Source organism: Chrysochloris asiatica, unplaced genomic scaffold (genome assembly GCF_000296735.1).
Source record: "Chrysochloris asiatica unplaced genomic scaffold, ChrAsi1.0 scaffold00011, whole genome shotgun sequence".
In the NCBI taxonomy this organism is placed as follows: domain Eukaryota; kingdom Metazoa; phylum Chordata; class Mammalia; order Afrosoricida; family Chrysochloridae; genus Chrysochloris; species Chrysochloris asiatica.
In genome coordinates this window covers 18,438,792-18,460,499 of record NW_006408529.1, presented here as the reverse complement: position 1 = coordinate 18,460,499, position 21,708 = coordinate 18,438,792, and the positions used below count along the sequence as shown (strand labels likewise).

At 38.8% G+C, this 21,708-nt stretch overlaps 1 protein-coding gene and 1 pseudogene across 1 annotated transcript in view; one reads left to right on the top strand and one right to left on the bottom strand.

Moving 5' to 3' along the window:
- Positions 1 to 21,708, top strand: part of FAT1 (FAT atypical cadherin 1) — a 145,127-nt gene that overhangs the window by 23,009 nt on the left and 100,410 nt on the right. The gene's annotated exons all lie outside the window — the stretch shown is intronic.
- LOC102823886 lies at positions 20,479 to 21,081 on the bottom strand (annotated as a pseudogene).

Sequence of the window (21,708 nt, the reverse complement as noted above, 5' to 3'; positions counted from 1 at the left end):
AAATGGGGGGGTCTCATGATTACCTTTTGAACAGGAATCAGTTCAGGCATCACAGTACATTATTAAGGACCTATTAACTTCTCAGACTTCTCTTTGAATTGAAAAGCACTATCTAGCAAAGAATAATAAAAGGAAATTATTGCCAAAGCCACCAAAGGTGCATCTTGCCATATCTCAGTGGGTGTATCTGTTGAGTTGCAAATTTATTTCCTGCTGGGCTTCATGATTACACAATGCTGATTCTTTTCTTTGAAGAATTGACTGATAGTATTTGGACAAAATTAGCCTAAACTCAACTTATTTTAAAAATAACCTTTATTTTCAAATGAAAAAAAGCAATATAGCTGTTTTTGAGATTTGGGAAAACACAAATCAGTGTAAAGAAGGAAAAAACATCTCAAAATTTCACTGCATACAGAATTGTTGGCATTGAAGGATAACCACAAGGTGAGCTGTTCAAACTTTTCCAGGGCTCCTGGGAAAAAGATGAGGCTGCCTGCTCCCATAAAGATTTACACGATCAGAAACCCTATATGGGATCATTGTGGATTGGAATCAACTAGATAGCAGTGGCTTAGAACATAGTTGAAATTGTTTTCTAACCTTGCCTGCGTGTGCACGCACGCACGCACACGTACACCACACACACACACACACACACAACCTCCCCTTACAGCACTGGCCACTGAATTACCAAAAAAGTGAACGTATATTACACATGGAATCCTGGTAAGGCTCTGTAATATATTCGGAACCTTTCTGATCGTTGCATGCTCTTAGCATGATTTTTGATCGGATGGTCTTTTGTCACACCGATACACTGTAATTTATGCATACTAATAATTTTGAACATCTAAGTTGTTTTCTTGTTAGTGTATATCTCTGTTGACTTAGCATAAATTCCAGGAAGTGAAATAACTTTTATGAAGGATATAAACATTTTAAGAAACTGTCTATATGGATTGCTCTATTTTTGACCGTAAGGAAAGATCCCATCAGAAGTTTGAGAGTGCTTATTTGTCTGCAGTCTTGGTGCTACTGATGTTTTGGATTTGAAAACAAAATTGAACCTAGTTGCCAATTTTGTAGGTGAAAAAAGTTACTCCATTCAGGGGACTATCAAAATCGAAACAATGATTGTTAATTTTGTGGCTGTAGTCTGGTTGTATGTTTGCAAATTATGGTGTTTGAAACCCAGTTTTTGGAGCAGTACTCTCTGAGTAGAAGTTCTGATGATGGAGTGGGTAATATTCAACTGCTACCAGAAAGGAAGGGAGACAGTTCAAACCACAGAGAAAGATGTGGGGGAGTTGACTTCCATAAAGATTACAGCCTTGGGATCCTTGTGGCACAATTCTACTGTCGTATGGAGCCACTGTGAGTCAGAGCCCACTTGTAAACATATGCCACCATTCTGACTAGCATACCTTTCCCCTAACTTTGTGCTCAATAACAGCTTCATGTCTATTTGTTTACATTCATTTATTGTTTAAAAAAAAAAAAAAAGGAACGTCTCCTATGTGCTGTGGTGCTTACAAGCACTGGCCTGCTAGCCACAAGGTTGGTGGTTGCAGCTGCTCCTTGGCAATCCTATATAGGCTTGCAACTAAACTGCATTTAACAACAAGAACATCAGCAATGTGTGTTGTAAAGGAGCTCTGGTAGCATAGTGGGTTATGAGTTGGGCTGCTAACTGCAAGGTCAGTGGTTCGAATCCTCCAGGCTTTCTGCTTCTATAAATATTTACAGCTTCAGAAACCCTATATGGGGTTGCTGTGAGTCAGAAACAGATCAGCCACTGCCACGTGCTATAGGATCAAACACTGCAGGGTCAGCAATTCAAACACAACAGCAGATCCATGGGAGAAAGATGAAGCTTTCTGCTTCCATAAAGATTTACAGTTTCAGAAACCCTCTACAGGGTCGCTGTTGAGTTGGAGTCAACTCGATGTTGTTGTTGTTAAGTGCCGTTGAGTCAGTCTGACCCATAGCGACCCCATATAGGGTTTCCAAGGAGTGACTGGTGAGCTTGAACCACTGACCTTGTAGTTCAAACGACTTTGCAGTCTGGTGCATTAACCCACAGTGCCAGTCAATTCGATGGCAGTGGGTTATCATTGTTATTTAAAATGTTTATGTGTCACATATAGGTCCTATGGATAAAAAGGCAAAAAAATGAAAACAATTCTAACATGGAGTTATACCTTTCAGTTCAGTAGGTTATAAAATCATATTTAGTATGAATTTCTAGTTTTAGTTGCTATGAGGGTTTTCGTGTTCAGTGACAATTGTTAGACCCAAGAATGAAAGTTCTCATCTCTCTATCTTCCCTATGTGATCCCTGGAAATTAATTCACTATGTCATGTCCATAGATAATTATCCTTAGTGGAATAGTGATTGAATTAAAACAAATTACCTTATCCATGGAAATGAATTTGAGAACAGATTGTCAAAGACCTGTTATCAGGCAATAAGCAATTCTTTGGCAGCTCTTAATTCATGTTAAGTACTTGGGGAAGACTGAAGCAGATAAAAGACACAGGTTTCTATTAACATAATTGGACAAAGAGCATTTTTTAAAGACAAACTAAAGAACAAAATGATGAAGAAGAAAGTTTTAAGTTGGTGACTTTAGCAATAGATTAAAGAATTAAATACTTAAAATTTTAATATTGTTTTTGAGGCAGAATACTGTTAAACAAATTAGACCCAGATGTTATTAAAATTAGTACATTGATTTAAATATTTTGAGCTGATTTTATTGAACCCCCTTGGAAGAAAGAAGCACTCATTTAGAAATCCCCAAATATTTTATTCTTTCTTAGCTTCTTATTGAAATCTAATAACTCCATGCAAACTGCATTTTAGAGTCTAGTGTACCAATAAAATGATAAAAATGGGAGGGAGTGTATGGAGGAAAGAAATCCTTACATAGCTTCTTCATAATTTGGGTGGAGAAGAAAAGTCACCAAATCATTATGATATACAAACTACTTGTCTTATGAATGGGCGAAGACTCATTCTAAAGGCGACAGTATTGAATGAATGCATCTTTAATCATGTGGAAGAAATCCACTATTTTCCTAAACTATACAGTACTTGTCTGCTTTAATGGAACAGTTGCTTGATTATGCATCTTCAGGGCTTTATTTCCCAATGCATTCTTGCCTTAGATAGTTCAGTTCTAGATTTGGGAATTACTATAAATCAGCCAAACTTTAAAGTAAGGATCTGAGTTTGATGAATTTATTTTGGTGTAGGTTTTTATTTAAAAAATTTTTATGTTTAGCTAAGGGAAGTAGGTAGATTGTCTTATAACCAGTTCCTATAAAAGGAGCTCTGGTAGTGTAGTGATTATGAGTCGGGTTGCTAATGGTCAGCAGTTTGAAACTACCAGCCGTTCTGTGGGAGAAAAATAAGGCTTTCTGCTCCCGTAAAGATTTACAGCCTCGAAACCCTACCACAGGGTCGCTATGAGTCGGAACTGACTCCATGGCACACTACCACCACCACCACCATAGTCTGGCTGCTTTAGAGTGCTGAATGCGTAGAAATAGACCCTTTTCTAGAAATTCATAAGCAAAACTTTGGTGTGCTATGGTGCAACCACCAAATAGGTCAAACTCACTGCCATGAAGTTGATTTTGACTCATAGTGACCCCACATAGGACAGAGTAGAATTGTACGTAGTGTTTCCAAGGCAGATTGAAATGTTTTCTGGGAACTAACACCTTCATTATTCTCTTGCAGAGTGGCTGGTGGATTTGAATCACTGACCCTGTTGTTAGCAGTTCACCGCGCTCCCAGGTTTAGGTTCTACCATTTATTTATGTTTCTTAGCATAGTGGTTACGAATCGGCCTGCGAACCGTAAGGTCAGCAGTTCGAAACTACCAGCTGTTCCATGGGAGAAAGATAGGCATTCTGCTCCTGTAAAGATTTACAGCCTCGGAAACCCTGTACCAGGGTCTCTGAGTCGGAACCGACTCCACGTCACACAGCCACCTCAGATAAAGTGTATTGAGTCTCTCTTGATGCTATGTGCCGTGGAGTCGGTTCCAACTAATAGCGACCCTACAGGGTTTCCGAGGCTGTAAATTTTTATGGGAGCAGAACCACTCATCTTTCTCCTGCAGTACAGCTGGTAGTTTTGAACTACTGTCCTTGAGATTAGCAGCCCGATTAGTAACCACTACGCTACCAGAGTTCCTTGAGTCTCTCTTAGAGGTTACAAAAAAAAAAAAAAGCATTACTTTCCTTATTGTAACTAATAAAAGCTTTATAGAACTAGGAACTAGATTTTAATGACAGAATCCCATATGTAAAAAGCATTATACAGATTGTGAAAATAGCCTGAGCCTTTAAATGAATTGAAAAGGTAAAGAAAGGAACTTGAGTTGCTGTCAAAGGAAAGGTTCAGTGGAATTAAACAAACAAACAAACAAAAGAGTTGAATACATAACCCTTTCTTAAGGGATAACTGGAGATACTAAAGCAAGCCCAGACTACTATATGCTGGTTGTAAAGTCTGTTATGATTTTAAGAAATCACAATAAAACTTTTTCATTTGAATTGATCCTGGGAAGACCGTCATGTACTTTGTTCTTAACTGAAAAAATAGGGGAGTCGGCTTTCTTTCAGTTGGTCTCTCATTGTAATGGGCATTGCACTTTCTTTGAGTGCACTTTCGTATATCCTATATGTATTTAAGGATACAGAAATGCTTCATTACAGATTATTCATTCATGAAGTGTAAGGCTCTTTACGTTCTGTCCTTGTGAGAAGAGCTTTGCGTTTTTGGAATGCTTTGTTTGATCTAAGTGCAGTGCCCTTGGAGTGCCCTTCCTGTAATGAAAGAAAGGTAAGGTGAATCAAAGTGATGCCAGATAACAGGGGAATGTGCTCCTTGGTTACTTCTGTATTATTTTTTGGCTTTGAGACTATGGCTATGGATACTTTACCTTTCTTGCTCAAGGGATTAGTGAGGGCACTGGTTGACTTTCTTCCTTTTGGATACAGTCCTTCATGCACAACTGAGGCTTGTCTGCTTAATTGCTGAATTCATGACTTGATTTTGGACATAAAAGGGGTTACCGATACAATATGAGACTGAACATAGAATAGTAAATGAACACTACACCTCTTTTGTGTAATGTGTTACCGTATCCAAAGGTTAGGTTTTGTTTCAGTTGTTATATTTTTGTTTAATTTTGTTATTCTGTCTAAATGATTTGTCTGAAAGTGTTTTTACTGTGCTGCCATGAATGCTGGTGTGGTGTGAAGGGACATGTGGCTTTTTCCTATTATGCTCCCCCCCCCCCCCCCCCCCCCCCCCCCCCCCCCCCCCCCCCCCCCCCCCCCCCCCCCCCCCCCCCCCCCCCCCCCCCCCCCCCCCCCCAAATTAATGATTAACATATGGTCATTCACTTGTGAAAGGAATGTTGATTGCTTTGGAAAATGCCTGATAATTATTTAAGGTTTTCTAAAGGAGTCCTGGTATGGGGCTGTGGGCTAATGTGTCAGACTGCAAAGTTCTTTGAACCACAAGGTCGGTGGTTCAAGCTCACCAGCTGCTCCTTGGAAAGCCTATACAGGGTCGCTATGGGTTGGAATTGACTCAACAGCACTTAAGAACAACAAAAAAGAAGTTTGGCAGCTATTTCTGCTGAAAATGAGCCAAATGTCAGTTCTACTTTCTGTGAATTGGAATGTTCAGGTGTGGAAGGCAAGCACATTCTTACAGGGAGGAAGCCCAATTAACAGTAGCTGTGAGTCTTGTATGAGAGCCAACAGGAAATTCATAGTTACTTTCGTCCCTCTCCCAGTTACACTCCTGGGCTTTCTAGAGCATACATTTCATAGTGTTAAGCTAGTGACAGAAACACTAACTAATATGTACTATGCAATGGAACCTAAGTTCAGAATTGGGCATAGCGATAATTGGAGAAGAGAGCCAGTCTGGATTACACAAAATTGATGTAGTTTGTTATTATTATTATATTGTATTATTAGTATTATTATTATAAAGTATACATAATTCATAATTACCTGGTTAAGTAAGTAAGGCTCATTAGTAATAAAGGATTTGTTATGTATTTGATATGTTGTTGTTAGTGTCATCGAGTCAGTTCTAACTCATAGCAACCCTGTCTAGGGTTTCCTGGGAGCCAGGTAGTGAGTTTGAACTGCTGATCGTGTGGTTAAAACCACTCAACCTTGCAGTCCAGTGCTTAATCCTTAAGTGCCATACCAGGAGTCCATAAATTTGATATATTCTCCTTAAATACAGTGTTGTTGTGAAGTGCCATTGGGTCAATTAGAATTTCCTGGCACTTGGGGGGAAAACAAATGAAAAGTTCTAAGCTACATCACTTGACCATCTCGTATAAATCAGAAATGCCACATTTCCGGCCTGTTGGAATTAGGGCATAAAGCATACCCAGGCTTTTCTTCAGAATGCCATTCTTGAACATAGCTTGGGATTTCAGAAGACTTAGTTTCCATTTATGGTATTTATTTAAGTTCTGCAACTTAGTGATAATCATTCACCCTGTAAGAACTACTCCATGGGAGACAGATGAGGCTTTCTACTCCCATAAAGATTTAAAGTCTCGGAAACATTATACAGGGTGGCTGTGAGTTAGGACGGACTCAATGGCAGTGAGTGGTTTTAAGTGATGATGCCACAGCTCAGTGCTTGACTGCATCCGGAATCTGTTTGAATCTGTCAGGTGTCTATCCTGCAGGAGCAGTGCTACGCTGTGCTGTTCGGTAGAGTCACTCTGTGTCAGAATCCATGTGATGGCAATAGGTTTAGTTGTTTGGTTTTGTAATTAACTTGTGTTTTTATGTTTCTGTGGTCTCTGATAACTAGTAAGAGTGACAGCCAATTTCATGATAAAAGTCACTGAATATTTCCTCTAAACGATACCTGTTTAACTTGTAAAATAATTGGAGTTTTTGAATTGCTTTGTGCTTACAATAGAATTTAGTAGGGAAACTTTTGTTTTCCATCTAACCAAATGTAGGGGTGTCGGTAAAGGAAAATGACCACATTAAAATACATGGAAAAGAGAGGGTGCAGCTAATACTGTTTCATTACCCCAGGCGCCAAAGAGCAAAAACTTTAATTTGCTTCACCTTTTTGCAAAGCTGAATTGTATCTGTGCCTTAAGTGTTATTTTAAGAGAAATTGTTATACTTTTCTGAATTTAGGGGCCTAAACAGGTCTTGGAAAAAGAAAAACATGCTCTTCTACCGGTCTTGTGCATTCTAGGACTCTGGAGACAACTGTCTCTTTTGGAAAGAGCTCTATTTATACAGTGGCGAGTGTAATATTTGACCGTGGCAGGAGAAATCTTATTCCATTCCTTTTTTAGCAAGGGAGTGCTTAAAGGAGTTTGGCATGAGGCTTAGTCATTTCAACTGACATTTTAATCATTGAATAGTGCCTTGTCTTCATGCTAGAACATAGTTTGCAATACAAATGCTCCAGGCAGTTGTTACTCAGCTATGGAAACCTGCAAGTCACTCTTAACTGTTTAAGGCTATTTTTGCATTTCGGAAATTGCTTTGAAGTTCTGTTGCTACAGTTTAGATTTAACCCTTGATACATGTGAATTTTTTAAAAAAATACATTTTTTCATAGAAATATTAGAAAATATTAACACAAAAAAGAAAATAAAGTTTTGTCTCGATGCCAAATTATTTTTAAGTCAGCCATTAACTTTCTCCCAACTTTTTTTCCCTCACAAAAGCAAGCTGTGTCATGATTTGTTATTTAAAAAATAAAAATTATTTGCATGTTTCATCATGAAATTCAAACAGGGACTATTAATTTAAGAAAGGACCTTATTTTGGCATTTATGTAACATAAAGTTAATGGAAAATAACTATTAGTGTTGTTGTGGTTGTTAAGTGCTGTCAAGTTGGTTCCAACCCATAGTGACCCTGTATAGGGTTTCCAAGGAGCAGCTGGTGAGCTTGAACTGCCAACCTTGTAGTTCAAATGGCTTTGCAGTCTGGCGCATTAACCCACAGTGCCACACCAGGACTCTACTTCTTAAAGACTATGTTGCCTTTCTTACCTTTTTAGAAAAACTAGATAGCTTTTCTTTCCTTCATCTCCTTGCTGCTCCAGGGAATAGTTTATTCTCTTATTTATCTTTTTCAGAAGACCTTACTGTATTCTTTCTTTGTTTAGCACTATGTATTGTACTTGGCACGTGATAGAAACTTACATGTTTGTTGGATGAATTAATGAAGGTATAAATCAGTGTCATTTCTAGCAATATCCAGGCCACTACAAACAACATAAATCCCTGTTGATGATTAGGATATTGTGGAATATAGTTTAAAAGCAAATAGTTGTTTGCTATTTTATAGTGTTTTTGTTTTTCAGGACTATAAAAAACGCCACTGAGATTTCTTTCAATGATGGGTATTCCTCAAAATGTCTTGTTTTGGTCTGACACAACACAACAACAAGGCTTAAGATTTAGGACTCTGAAGCTACCACTCAGTATTTTAAAGTGAATAACAAATGTATTCACAATTCATTTATGATATTTTTACAATGATTGTTGTTGTTAAGTGCCATCGAGTCGGTTCCGACCCATAGCTACCCTGTACAGGGTTTCCGAGGGTGTAAATCTTTACGGGAGTAGAAAGCCTCATCGTTCTCCAGCGGAGCGGCTGGTAGTTTCGAACCACTGACCTTAAGGTTCGCAGCCCGATTCGTAACCACTATGCTACAAAATGCCATATATACCTACCACGTTTGATTTAATATAAATGTAGTCTATGTCTTTTCCATAAGAATACAGAGCAGTGATCAATTATAGTTTTTACATCCGTTTTCTTCATTTTTAACCTAAATGGACCCAGTCACTTGGGATTCATGAACTTTGTACACAGATCTGGTTGGCCCCTTTCAGTTGGATTTATACTTTCAAGTTTTGTCATTCCTCTCAGCTGGGCAAGTGCTGATAAATTTTGTTGATTTTGATTTGTACATTGTTGTTAAGTGCCATCGAGTATGTTCTGACTCATAGTGACCCTGTATAGCGTTTCTGAGGAGCAGCTAGTGAATTTGAATTACCAACCAAGTATAGGATTTCCAAGACTAAATCATTATGGGAGCAGGAAGCCTTAGCTTTCTTCCACAGAATGGCTGGTAGTTTCAAACTGCTGTCCTTGAGGTTATCAGCTCTACTTGTAATCACTATGCTACCAGAGCTAGAGCACTGAAAATTTCAAGCCTCTTTCTTGCTAGTAAGGGATCACATTATTTTAAACAGTGTTCAGTTGATGGTCAACAACATCCTTGTGCGGTTTTGCACAGTATCTACTTTTATAGTGTGTGGATTTATGATGATCCTCTACATAGTCTTACTGGGAAAGGAGCCAGAGTTTGAGAGTCAAACATGTTAAATCATAGCTCTGCTACTCCATAGGCATAGGAGAAGCAGAAGCAAACAGCCTGCTGGTAATAAGTGTGGGCTTTGGAGCTGCCTGCCAGATTTTGGCGTCTGTGCTCTTAGTCGCATAAGTTTGGGCAACTACAGTACTTAATTTTTGAAGCTCAAATGAGTTAATAAATGTAAACTGTTTAGGTGAATACGTGGTAACGTAATTAATTAATTAATTAATCAATTATTTTACCACATACCTTGTGATGATTAAGTGAATTCAGACTAATGATTTTCAGCTCTAAGTCTCTGCATTTACATTAGGAAAATGAGGAAAGTTTATGTAATTGTGAGGATTTGAGAGTATGGCATATATGAAGTGTTTGCTGAGAGTGCATTCAGTAAATACAAGGTGGGAAAACTAATCAACTTCGAAATTGCATCGCATCTAACATTTCATACAAACTGTAGAAGAATTACTATTGTTACATGAAATGTATACTCTGAATTTTAATGCCTCCAGAGACAATGTTTTGCTGTAGGATAAAAATTAGACTGGTAACCGCAAAGTTGACAGTTTAATCCCATCATCCAGTCTTGGAAACCCTATACAGGATTGCTGTGAGTTGGAACACGACAACAGCAGAGGCAGTCGTGTATATATATAGTTTTGTTCAATTAATAAGTGGTCAAAAAAATACTTTTGATCGTCAGATGTGACCTTTAGAGAGATCTTATCCCTGAAAGTCCTCATTAGCGATATTAACAATTCTGATACGGAAATCAGAATTTGGGATCATTTCTCAACAAAGCATGAAAACATAGGTTGGAAGAACATGCCCTGGGAATGACTTTTCAAAACTAAAGAAATTCCTGGACTTGAAACATGATGCTTAAAATCTGATTATGAACTTAATTAATAAAAGTTTTATGTTTGCAAGTTGAAAACCTTCCTCAGCAAATTTTTTTGAAATAATTTTGATGGGAAGAGTTGATACATATTTTAATTAAAATGATTTAAATAGACTAGCCAAATAATGATGATAGTTTGACAGTTGCTACTGTATCTAATGGGAAATCTTTCCTATTAGTCTGTCATTAACTTGTTATGACCTAATTGGGCAGTATAATTATACAATGTCCCAGATCTAAAAGTATATGAATCATTTCCTTTGTAAATATTTTAAAATGGTAAATTGCCAAAGCTATCTATCATGGTTACCATCTCTGGGCGGTCCGTGGTTATGAATGTCTGATATACAGACAACTCGTACTTGTCCCTTTAATGTTTTGTATTGTAAACTTGCCCTCACTTTGAAGTGATTGAACTAACGCCTAAAACCTGTTGCCATCAAGTTGATTCTTACTCAAAACAACCATCCCCCTACTCACTGCAAATTCTTCATCACAATCACCTTCACATGTTGCACACACAATTTTTAAATAATTGAAAAGGCTTTGAGCCTTTTCTTGCATTAAAGTACAGCTAAATAAGAACTGCATGCACCTGTTCCAATTTATCTACAAATTCAACTTAAAGACTCAGGAATGGATCTTGTAACCCGGGGACTGCGTATACTAAAAGGAAACACATAAACACTGGAAAATACTTAAAGGGAAATATTTGATAAATGCTAAAGGGAAAATAATACAAGAAGGTTTTAACCCAACCTTTAAAGAACTGCTGCACTTTATGTTGTATTTTGTTTGTTGATTCCAATACATTTTAAATAATGGTTTGAAATTCATTGTTATATAGAAACTTAAAGCTTAAAACAAAATTTAATCTTCATTGCACCTACCATATTGCTTATTCTGTTGTTCTTTGTTGTTGTTAAGTGCCGTCAAGTTGGTTGCGACCCTGAATAGGCTTTGTGAGGCTGTAAAGCTTTACGGGAGCAGAAAGACTCATCTTCCTTCCGCGGAGCAGCTGGTAGTTTTTGAACTGCTGAACTTGTGGTTCGCAGCCCGATTCATAACCACTAAGCTACCAGAGCGCCTTTGTTCTTAAGTGCCGTCAAGTCAATTCAATAGCAACACTGCCTAGGGTTTCCATGGAGCAGCTGGTGGGTTTGAACCGCTGATCTTGCTGTTAGGACTCTAGTACTTATCCTCCAGTGCCATTGTTAAGTTCCTTCAAGTAGGTTCTGACTCATATATAGAGACCCTGTGTGTAGGGTTTCTGAGGAGTGGCTGGTGAGTTTGCACTACGGGACCTTTTGCTTCAAACAGACCTTTTGGTCCAGTGATTAACCTACAGCACCACTGCAGGATTCCATATTGTTGTGGTTAAGTGCCGTCGAGTCAGTTCTGACCCATAGCAACCCTATATAGTGTTTCCAAGGAGTGGATGGTGAGCTTGAACCGCCGACCTTGCTGTTCAAACCGACTTTGCAGTCCAGCACATTAACTCACAGCGCCACATAGACCTTGTTTATGTTAGTCCTTTTTTATCTCTGAACCTATAATTTTGTGCATGTGTGGTTTATTTTGTTGAACCAAAACAAACATAGCCAAGGCCATACTTTATACACTTGATACAGATTAGTGTCTCAGTTGCTTTATCCCAGACATTTTCCCATTTAATTAATATACATACATTTCCTTTTTAAAAACTGTATAATATGTACGATAATATAATAAACTAATTCCCTTTCTCTCCTGTTATAATGGAATGTGCTTAATAATTGTAATGACATAGAAAAGTAAGGTGTTTCGTTTCCAGAAAAAGATACTACCTTTAGATCCCCAAGTATTGGTAAAACAACAAAACAGATTTTCTGTGTGGCCACTGCATTTAATATTCCACTGCAACCAAAACTTCTTCTCTGGTAGAATTACAGGTTGTGGATACTTGTCCCTCATGCTCCTCTCCAATTATAGGACAGCCAGAGATTCAGAGGCTTTGTACATAGTTGTCTGGAGCCAGACTCTTTGGGATTGGATTCCATTTCCACCACTAATGAACTGTGTTACTTTGGGCAAGTTGTTTACAGTGTCTTAGTTTCCTGATCTGTGAGATGGTGGTTGTTGTTAGTGCCCTTGAATTGGTTCTGACTGACAGTGACTCCATGTATATAACACAACAAAACATTGCCAAGTCCTGTGCCATCATTAATTATTTTAAAATTGGTGATGTGTTGAGGTCACTGTTGTAGCCAGTGTGCCAATCCATTTCACTGAGGGTCTTTCTCTTTTGTTCTGACTCTACCACATATGATAAGGAACTCCGGTAGCATAGTGGTTACAAATCAGGCTGTGAACCTTAAGGTCAGCAGTTTGAAACTATCAGCCGTTCTGCTGAAGAAAGATGAGGCTTTCTGCTCCCGTAAAGATTTACAGTCTTGGAAACTACTGAAAGCAGTATTTCTGTTACCCCCTGAAGGAGCTGAATCCCCATTTTAGAATCTTAAATGCCTTTTACTTAACAGATTTGTTTGTTATTTTAGATTTTCTCTATTTTACATATTCAACGGTAATAATATAACTTTGCCAACTAATGTCAGAAACAGGCAGGAACATTTAAATCTCTATTTCTGACATATACGATTTCTTATTGTACCTATTAGGATCTCTCAAGGTACCATCAAAATGTGAAAATACTAACAGTGTTATCAGCCTAAATCCAGTATTTAATGAACATGAAATAAAAAGCTCAACATGATAGTTTTTGTCACATAAGGACAGCAGCAAGTTAATCTACATGTTTTATGAGCTCTGATAGACATCCTTAAAAAAAAAAAAATCCTTACATATATTTACAGAAAAATGAAGCATCAGTGTTGTTGTTAAGTACCCTCGAGTCATTTCCAACTCATAGCAACCTTATGTAGGGTTTCCAAGGAATTGCTGGTAGGTTGGATCTGCTTCTGGTTTGAAGTCCAGTGCTGAGCTTACAGTGCCAAGCCAGAGGTTCATCTTTACCCTCTCCTACAGTTTCCCCTATTGTTATTATTTTGCAGTGACGGATGTTTTATTGCAACAATGAACTGATAATGATGCATTTTTAATTAACGTTCATAGTTTATTATTCAGATTTCTGTAGTTTTTCCGTAATGTCTTTTTTCTATTCAAGGTTCCTCGTTAGGGGTACCACTTTACATTTTGCATGTCTCTTGAAACTCCCCTTTGCTGTGACAACATATCTAATTTCCTTTGTTTTTAATAAATAGTTGCTTTTTTTCCTCAAGAACATGCCCCTGTAAGATAACCTCACGGTTGGCATTTTAAGTCCCATCAACTTCTGTACAGAAGAAAGATGAGACATAGTTCTCACATAAAGGTTTACAGCTTCAGAAACAGTATAGTGGTGGTTGTGACTCATAGTGATCCTGTATAGAATTTCTGAGGCTATAACTCTTTATGGGAGCAGAAAACCCTATCTTTCTTCCCGGAAGTGACTAGTAGATTTAAACTGCTGACCTTGTAGTTAGCAGTCTAGTGCATAATCCACTACGCAATCTCTGTGAGTGACTTCAACAGTGGGTTTGAATTTTACTATTTGCCAGGCCCTGAACAAAATAGGACAATAAAACCTTGCTCTCAAAGAGTTTCTATTCTAGTGGGGAGCTAGCTATAGTTTACCTTTTAATTTTAAGGAGGAGAGAATGTTTTGCAGCAAATAGTTCATATGAAAATTCTGAGAAACCGGATTTGTATTTTCAATAATTAGAAAACCTTAACTTACCACTTATGAATTAACTACAGAGTCACAGATGCTGTGTATCTCAAGGGTTTAGAATATCTGTGGTGCTGTAGTTTTTTCACAAATGGTGCATCAGTTATAAAACAACAACAACTCAGCAGCCGCTCCTCAGAAACCCCATATAGGGTCACTATGAGTCAGAATCAGCTTGACTGCACATACAGCAGTGTATGTGTATAGAAGATAGGTCTGTGAGAATTGTTTTTCTGTTTGGGAAAATAGTTTGAAGAGTTATTCTGGTTACTCTGAAAATGTCTTAGAGAAAATTATTGTGCTGTTGAGTTGTTCTGACTCATACAGACCCTGCATAGAGTGTCTGAGGAGCAGCTGATGAGTTTGAACTGCCTACCTTACAGCACATAACAACAACAACCTTACAGTTAACAGTCCAGTGCTTATCCTATAGAGCCAGTATCACACATTAAATTTCATGTTTAAAGTTTTCTCGTTGTTGTCAAAGCAGTTTTTCATATAACTGCTGCTTTAAGTTTCGTTCCAGAAAAACTAAAAAAAAAGAAAAGAAAGGTATATGACGGGATGTCCCAGAAGGTAGGGGGATGTAGGGGGCTGTGGTAGAGTCTTCAGTGTATGCTAGGTCGTTGATGATTGGAACTTTGAGTTGGAGTAACTGAAGGAGAAAACCATAATAACGTTTGGTTGAAAACTTTGACATTTGAACTTGATTGTTGTTAAGTGCTGTTGAGTCGTCTGACTCATAGCGATATCCTGTATAGGGTTACTGAGGAGCGGCTGGTGATTTTGAACCGCTAACCTTGCAGTTCAAACTGACCTTACAGCCCAGTGCTTATCCTGCCGTGCCCTTACTGGGGCTTGATAGAGATCCAAAAAAACCCATTGCTGTCAATCTGATTTTGACTCATAGTGACCCTATTGGATAGACTATAATTGCCCCATAATCTCCAAGGCTGAATCTTTATGGAAGCAGTCTGTCGCATCTTTCTCCTGTGGAGCAGCTAGTGGGTTTAAATGACTGACCTTTTGCTTAGCATTGAAGCGCTTAACCACCATGCCACCAAAGTGCCTTCTGAAAGGGACCATGACCTGTTAAAGAAAATTAGAAAATAAGAAAATTCTGGAAAGAAAGGGTAATCCTACGACGATGGAAACCAGGGCCAGTTAAAATCATTTTTGCCAGACACAGTGAGTCTTAAAGGAACTCTGGTAGCGTAGTGGTTACAAATCGGGCTGCAAACCTTAAGGTCAGCGGTTTGAAACTACCAGCTGCTCTGCGGGAGAAAGATCAGGCTTTCTACGCCCTTAAATATTTACACCCTCGGAAACCCTGTACAGGGTCGCTATGGGTCGGAACCGACTTGACAGCACTTAACAACAACAACAACAACAACACAACAACAACAACGGTGAGTCTTAAAGCTTTATTTTTGCCTTAGAAATCACTGTATTGAAAGCATCTTCTTACTCCACCTGTGTCAGTTGGCCTCTCCTATTCAAAGGACAATATTCAAGTTAACAGTACCATTAGCCATCACCAGAGGTGGGTAGTTATTCATAGAAACCCTTAATTTGTTAACAATACCATTAACCTTCATCAGTGTTGTTGTTAAGTGCTGACTCACAGCATCCCGGTATAGGCTTTTTGAGGAGTGGCTGGTGGATTTGAACTGCCGACCTTGTAGTCCAGTGCATTATCCTGCAGTGCCATCATCAGGATGGTGGCCATCATCTGTGGTGGGTGGTAGGTATTGTAAACCTTTATTTTTGACTTGAGCTATGAATACTATGCACTATAAACCGAATAATTAGGCTTTGGGAAAATAGCATTAATTCCTGTTTGATTAAATATGGGCATTAATAAATCCTTCTAGAAATTTTGCTGTGAGCTGTATTTTTAACAACCGCTCTTTGGAAAAAAACAAAACCAAACCACATTGTGCCCACCCCCTCTTCAGTAGTCCTTCCACTGTTGGCACATTTAAAATCAGTTTCCATAGTGACATCTGGTGGTGGTTTTGACACTATGGAAAGTATGTTTGGAATGATAAATATTTTTATTTAATAGCTCCAGATTTCCTGCTGCTTTCAAAATTTTTAGCGTATTAATAACTTTTTCTGAAAATATCTTTCATTGTATCCTCAAGGTTGAAAGCTAGGCATTTATCCCTCTGTAATGCTTTATTCAAAGTGAAGGAATGATTTCCTAATGATTCCAGCAGTATCACTACCTTTTTTTTTTTTCTGCTTCTGGCCTTAACCTCATGCAACGCAAACTGTCATCATTCTCACTGGCTTTTGTGCTTATAGCATTGGTACGGTTTTCTCCTGTCTGGAGGGAATTCTGTGGAAAGGGTGGGTTGCCACTTCTCATACTTGGAACTTGAGCTTGCATACTATCTAGTTGCACACTATGATTGAGAGCTCAGAAACTGGAAGAGGAAGTAGAATAGAGGAATAGACATGCTGAGAAAGAAGGGAGCTGAGAGAGAGAGGAAGCTGTTTGAAGACAAGAGAAAGACCATAGAGGAAGAGTTGGTAGTGGATGTATATTTATGCCAGTAAAAATGTGTTATTTTGGGCATGTGTTACAGAGACATGTGCAAAAATTACAATTTTTGTTGGTTCCTTAGAGCAGTTTTTCAGAATGAATTAGCCTATAACCTAGGGTTCAAAAAACTAATTGTAAGTTGGTTGGTAAATGATTAACAATTGATAGTAATGAGAGTGTGGTAGAGTTTGGTAATGAACACAGTAGTTAATTGACATCTCACGATAGCTAGGAATCATTTTTTTTTATTAACCCCTCTGTTAAAGGTACTAATTCTGTTTCTATAATGAAATTTGAAAACTCATTTCTCTTTAATGGATAGGAATATCTGCTGAAGCTGTAGAAGAAATCCACATATTAATGATGCTTGTGACATTAGGAAGGACTGGCAAAGGAAGCATTGCAGAATATAGAAATAAGAAAGAGTAACTGTGAGAATAAATCATGATTCTGGTCAGACTTTAAGCTAGTTGATATGTTGGTTCTCGCAGATGAACCCCTGATTAAAGAGTTCTTGCTCTGGGAGTCCTGGTGTGGCACTGTCGGTTAATGTGCCGGTTTACAAAGTCATTTGAACTACAAGGTTGGTGGTTCAAGCTCACCAGTTGCTCCTAGAAACCCTTTACAACATTGCTATGGGTCGGAACCAACTCCATGGCACTTAACAACAACAACAACTCTGGATCATAAACTGCTTGTTTAGCTTCTGAAGTTGGGCAAATCACTTCATTATCCTTTAAAAATTAGGGATTTGCACTGATAGTGCCTGATGACTTCCCAGTCTACAGTTCTTGATTCTGACATTGCTAAGGCTACTCCTGGCCTTTGGGGTCTTGGTGTGGTGCTATAATAAACGCTGGACTGCTGACCATAAGGTCAGTGGTTCAAATAGACCAGCCATTCCTCAGAAACCCTGTAGAAGGTTGTTATGATTTTGATCCAACTCGACAGCAACAACATCATCTCCTGGCCTCTATTCCCAGGGTTTCTGGACTATTTTCTGACCTTCCCAGACCTTCCGTGTCTGCTCTTCTATATTCAGGATGAGAAGCTGAAGGGTTTTGACCTTGTGATGCAGTGTTTTATGCCTGTATCTTTTGACTGAACAGATGGATGGAAAACAGAACATAAAATAACCTTGCACACACCTACAGTTTCTGCCCACCCACTTTATACTTTTGTGAAGGTTGTCTGCTTCATTTAGAAAATAGTGCCTTGGTGCTGTACCCTGAACCTCTGTGATACAGCAGAGTTTATTTTAAAAGTCCTCTCCTTTCCTTTATGTTACCTTTCGTGTAGGGAGGATCCTTAATTCCAGTGATTTTAAACTCCATGTAGCCTATCAGGTACTGACCCAGCATGGTCCCCAGCACCCTTGGCTGCTGCTGCTCTTGTGGATTTTGATGATTTGTGGATTTTGATGACTTTATAGCACAGAGATGAAGGTCCTGACGTGTAATCAAAATGTCTGAGTCAAATCTGGATTCTCACACTTACGGTTTCTTCATCTTTCTAAATCTTGGGCAGCTTGTTTCATTGATCTAATCTTCTGTTTCCTTATCTGTAAAAGTGGAATGAAAATAATATAATTTCTATGCCCCTTAAAGGATTTAATGATGTAAAGCACCTAACAGAGTGCCTGTCATACAGGAAACCTGTGTTAAAAGTGATTTTTATTTTTATGAACTTGAGCATTTTTATTATGAAGAGAAGAAATTCTTCAATATGTCCTCCTTTTCCTTTGGCAAGTGAAAATGTCATTATAGTTATGTGGAAACTGGATTAGCTTATTGTTTTTGTCTTTATAAAATGTAATAATTAATTAAAAGATACCAAAACATAGATACCAAAACATCTTGTTTGTTGTTTTTGTAAGTTGTTAGTTGAGTCAGTTCCGATGCATAGCAACCCTGTAAAAGGCCTCTAAGGATCTGCTGGTGGGTTTGAACCGCCAACCTTGTGGTTAGCAGTTCAGTACTTATCCTATAGCCTGTAGCAATATATAGTTGATAAATTAATGATATATGAACATCTGAGCATCATACTCATTAAAGTTTTATGTTTTAATTGATAATTAATGCAATCTTAATTTTCTCTCATATTTAAGTAGAGCCATATTTTAGTAGTATCGAGGGATTGTTTGTGGCTCTGAAGTGTCCCTTCCTGTGGCTAGGCCAGTTTCCGGTGATTGGGAGAGAGGGTCAGGGCAGTTCCTGGCAGAATGTTTCCCATAATTATACACTACAGTCTAGAAGCTGACAGACCAGAATCTGCAACTTGGTGGTGAAACTTATCGGAAAAAACAGCTATTTTTATCTATGATTATAAACCTCATAACATACTGCATTGTGTTTTTATTCTTTTCTCTTCCACTGGAGACTGTTCTTGTTAGCAGCTGTCAGGTTTCCTCCTGCGGACTCATGTCAACCCTGTGCATTGCGGTCCATATGGTTTTCACTGACTGATTTCTCATCAGGCCAATGAAGTAGATCATCAGGCCTTTCTTCCATCTAATTCTGGAAGCTATGCTGAAGCCTGTTCAGTATCATAGCAACATACAAACTTCCATTGGCAGATGAGTGGTAGCCACGTTTGAGGTATACTGGCCAGGAATTAAACCTGGGTCTTTCCTATGGAAGGCGAGATTTTTGCCACTTTTCCACAAGTAGGCAGGGCTTTTATAAGTGAATGAACAAATTAATCCTTTCCTTCTGATATTGGTGTGATATATCAGAAAAAGACTGGGTGAAACAGGAGGTTTGGTTTGCCTTTTCAGAGTAATCACGTTAAGATTTTTTTTTAACTTTCTCTAGTCAGTGTATTGATTAGGAGCTCTGGTAGCGTAGTGGTTACGAATCGGGCTGTGAACCTTAAGGTCAGCGGTTCGAAACTACCAGCCGCTCCGCGGGAGAAAGATGAGGCTTTCTACTCCCGTAAGGATTTACACCCTCGGAAACCCTGTACAGGGTCGCTATGGGTCGGAACTGACTCAACGGCACTTAACAACAACAACAACAGTCAGTATCCTGGTGTGGCTCTGTGCTGGGCTGCAGAATTGATTTGAACTGCAAGGTCGGTGGATCAAGCTCACTACCCACTCCTTGGAAACCCTATACAGAGTTGTTGTGGGTCAGAACCGACTCAACAGCACTTAACGGCAACAACAATTGTGTTACTATATCAATTTATTTTCAACAGATCATCATTTATTCATTCAGAAATTCACATGCATTTTTGTTTCATCTCATTGATTACAGTCCCCTCAGTGTAACATTACATATCTGTCTTCCTCCCTATGTTTTTTGTTTCCATTCCCTTTTTTTCTAACCTTTCTTCTCTTTGTCCTTGGGTAAATGCTACCCATTTGATTTCTAATGGCTGACTTTTTCTAAGATGAGTGGATCTCAGTAGTATTGTTTCCTTTCTACACCTGTCAATTGTTTGGCTGAAAATTAAGCCATGGAGATGAGTTCAGTTTCAGACCTGAAGAGTGGCCAAAAGCCATAGTTTCAGGGTTCCACTTGTCTCTTTCTGACCAGGAAACTTGGTTGTTTCTGTATTTTGAGTTTTGTTTCACCTTTTCTCTCACTCTATCCAGGACCTTTTAATGTGATCCCTTTCAGAACAGTTGATAATGGTAGCTGGGAGCTACCTGAAACCATTTTGGTTTCAGGGCCTTAGAGACTGATGTTCATGTATCACATTAAATTTTTTTTTATTCATATTAAGCTTTATTCTGAATCAACCAGCTATCAGAGTGCAAGTCAAAAAGTAGAATAAATAAATAAATAAAGGAGCCCATCAAAAAATTCCTGGTCAGTAGGAGGGAGGGCACAATGTTAGGATCCCTGTTTAGAGAATGAAATGTTCTCCAGGTTATGGATGCCATTTTTGTCAATGACTCGAACGCTGAAGGTTGGCAGATTCAGGATGAAGCGTTTCTGGAGCTCCTCCAGACATTTCCTAAGAAGCTCCACTGCCTTCTCACGTGAGATAGTTGGTGTATAGTATTGATCCAGGATACTAAGAGTCAGGAAGGCACCATAACCATGGGCTGCAAAAGGAGCCTTTGCCAAGGCCGCCAAATAGTCCATGTAGTAGAGTGCTGGACCCTCATGCTCATCGTAGCCAGAAGGAGGTTGACATGATAGGAAGTCGTACTCCAAAGACAGTCAGCCAGGTTTTGGCGAGTGAAATTTGCTGCTGCTGTGGGAGACCATTCATATCCATTTCGCATCTTAATAAAGCTGTACATTTTTCTGAATATATTCTGCAAATTGCACAGTGTCACCAGCCTTTCCAACACAGAGGAGTAAGATTTTTTCACTCATCTTAAACACCTTGTCATGATTGTCCTTCATCTGGACAATATTGCTGGTGGCCACGCGGTCGGTGGTGACCAGGACGTAGTCAGGGCCCTGGATGCCGATGAGGTACTCCATAGTAGAGGGAGGCAGGAAGTGGTAGGTTTTGTCTACAGAGCTCATTTGGGTCTCACTGGCTTCTCGGCCTCACCGGTGAGACAGCACAGCAGAGCACTCACATTAAATTTTGTTTACTATTCTTTCATTAGTCTTAGCAACAGGATTGATAGGAACTTTACTGGTGCTAATATTACAAACTCATAGTGTCCAAATCTAAAATGATGCCATTTACTATGACTCTGAGAAAGTTCCTCATCTCTTACAGCCTAAGTTTTTCATCAGTGAAGTGAGGACAATAGCACCACATGTGTAGACAGGTTGGCTATAAAGATTAAATAGGACTATGCATGTTATACGCTTATCACAGTGCCAGCGTATGTTGTTAACTGCTGTTGAGTTGGTTCTGTATAGTTTCTGAGGAGCAGCTAGTGAGCTTGAACTGCTGACCTTGCAGTTCAAACTGACTCTGCACTCCAATTAATCTACAGAGCCACACCAGGACTCCATAAATCACAAATCACATTTGTTGTTGTTAAGTGTCGTAGAGTCGGTTCCGACTCATAGCGACCCTGTACAGGGTTTCCGAGGCTGTAAATCTTTACGGGAGCAGAAAGCCTCATCTTTCTCCTGCGGAACAGCTGGTAG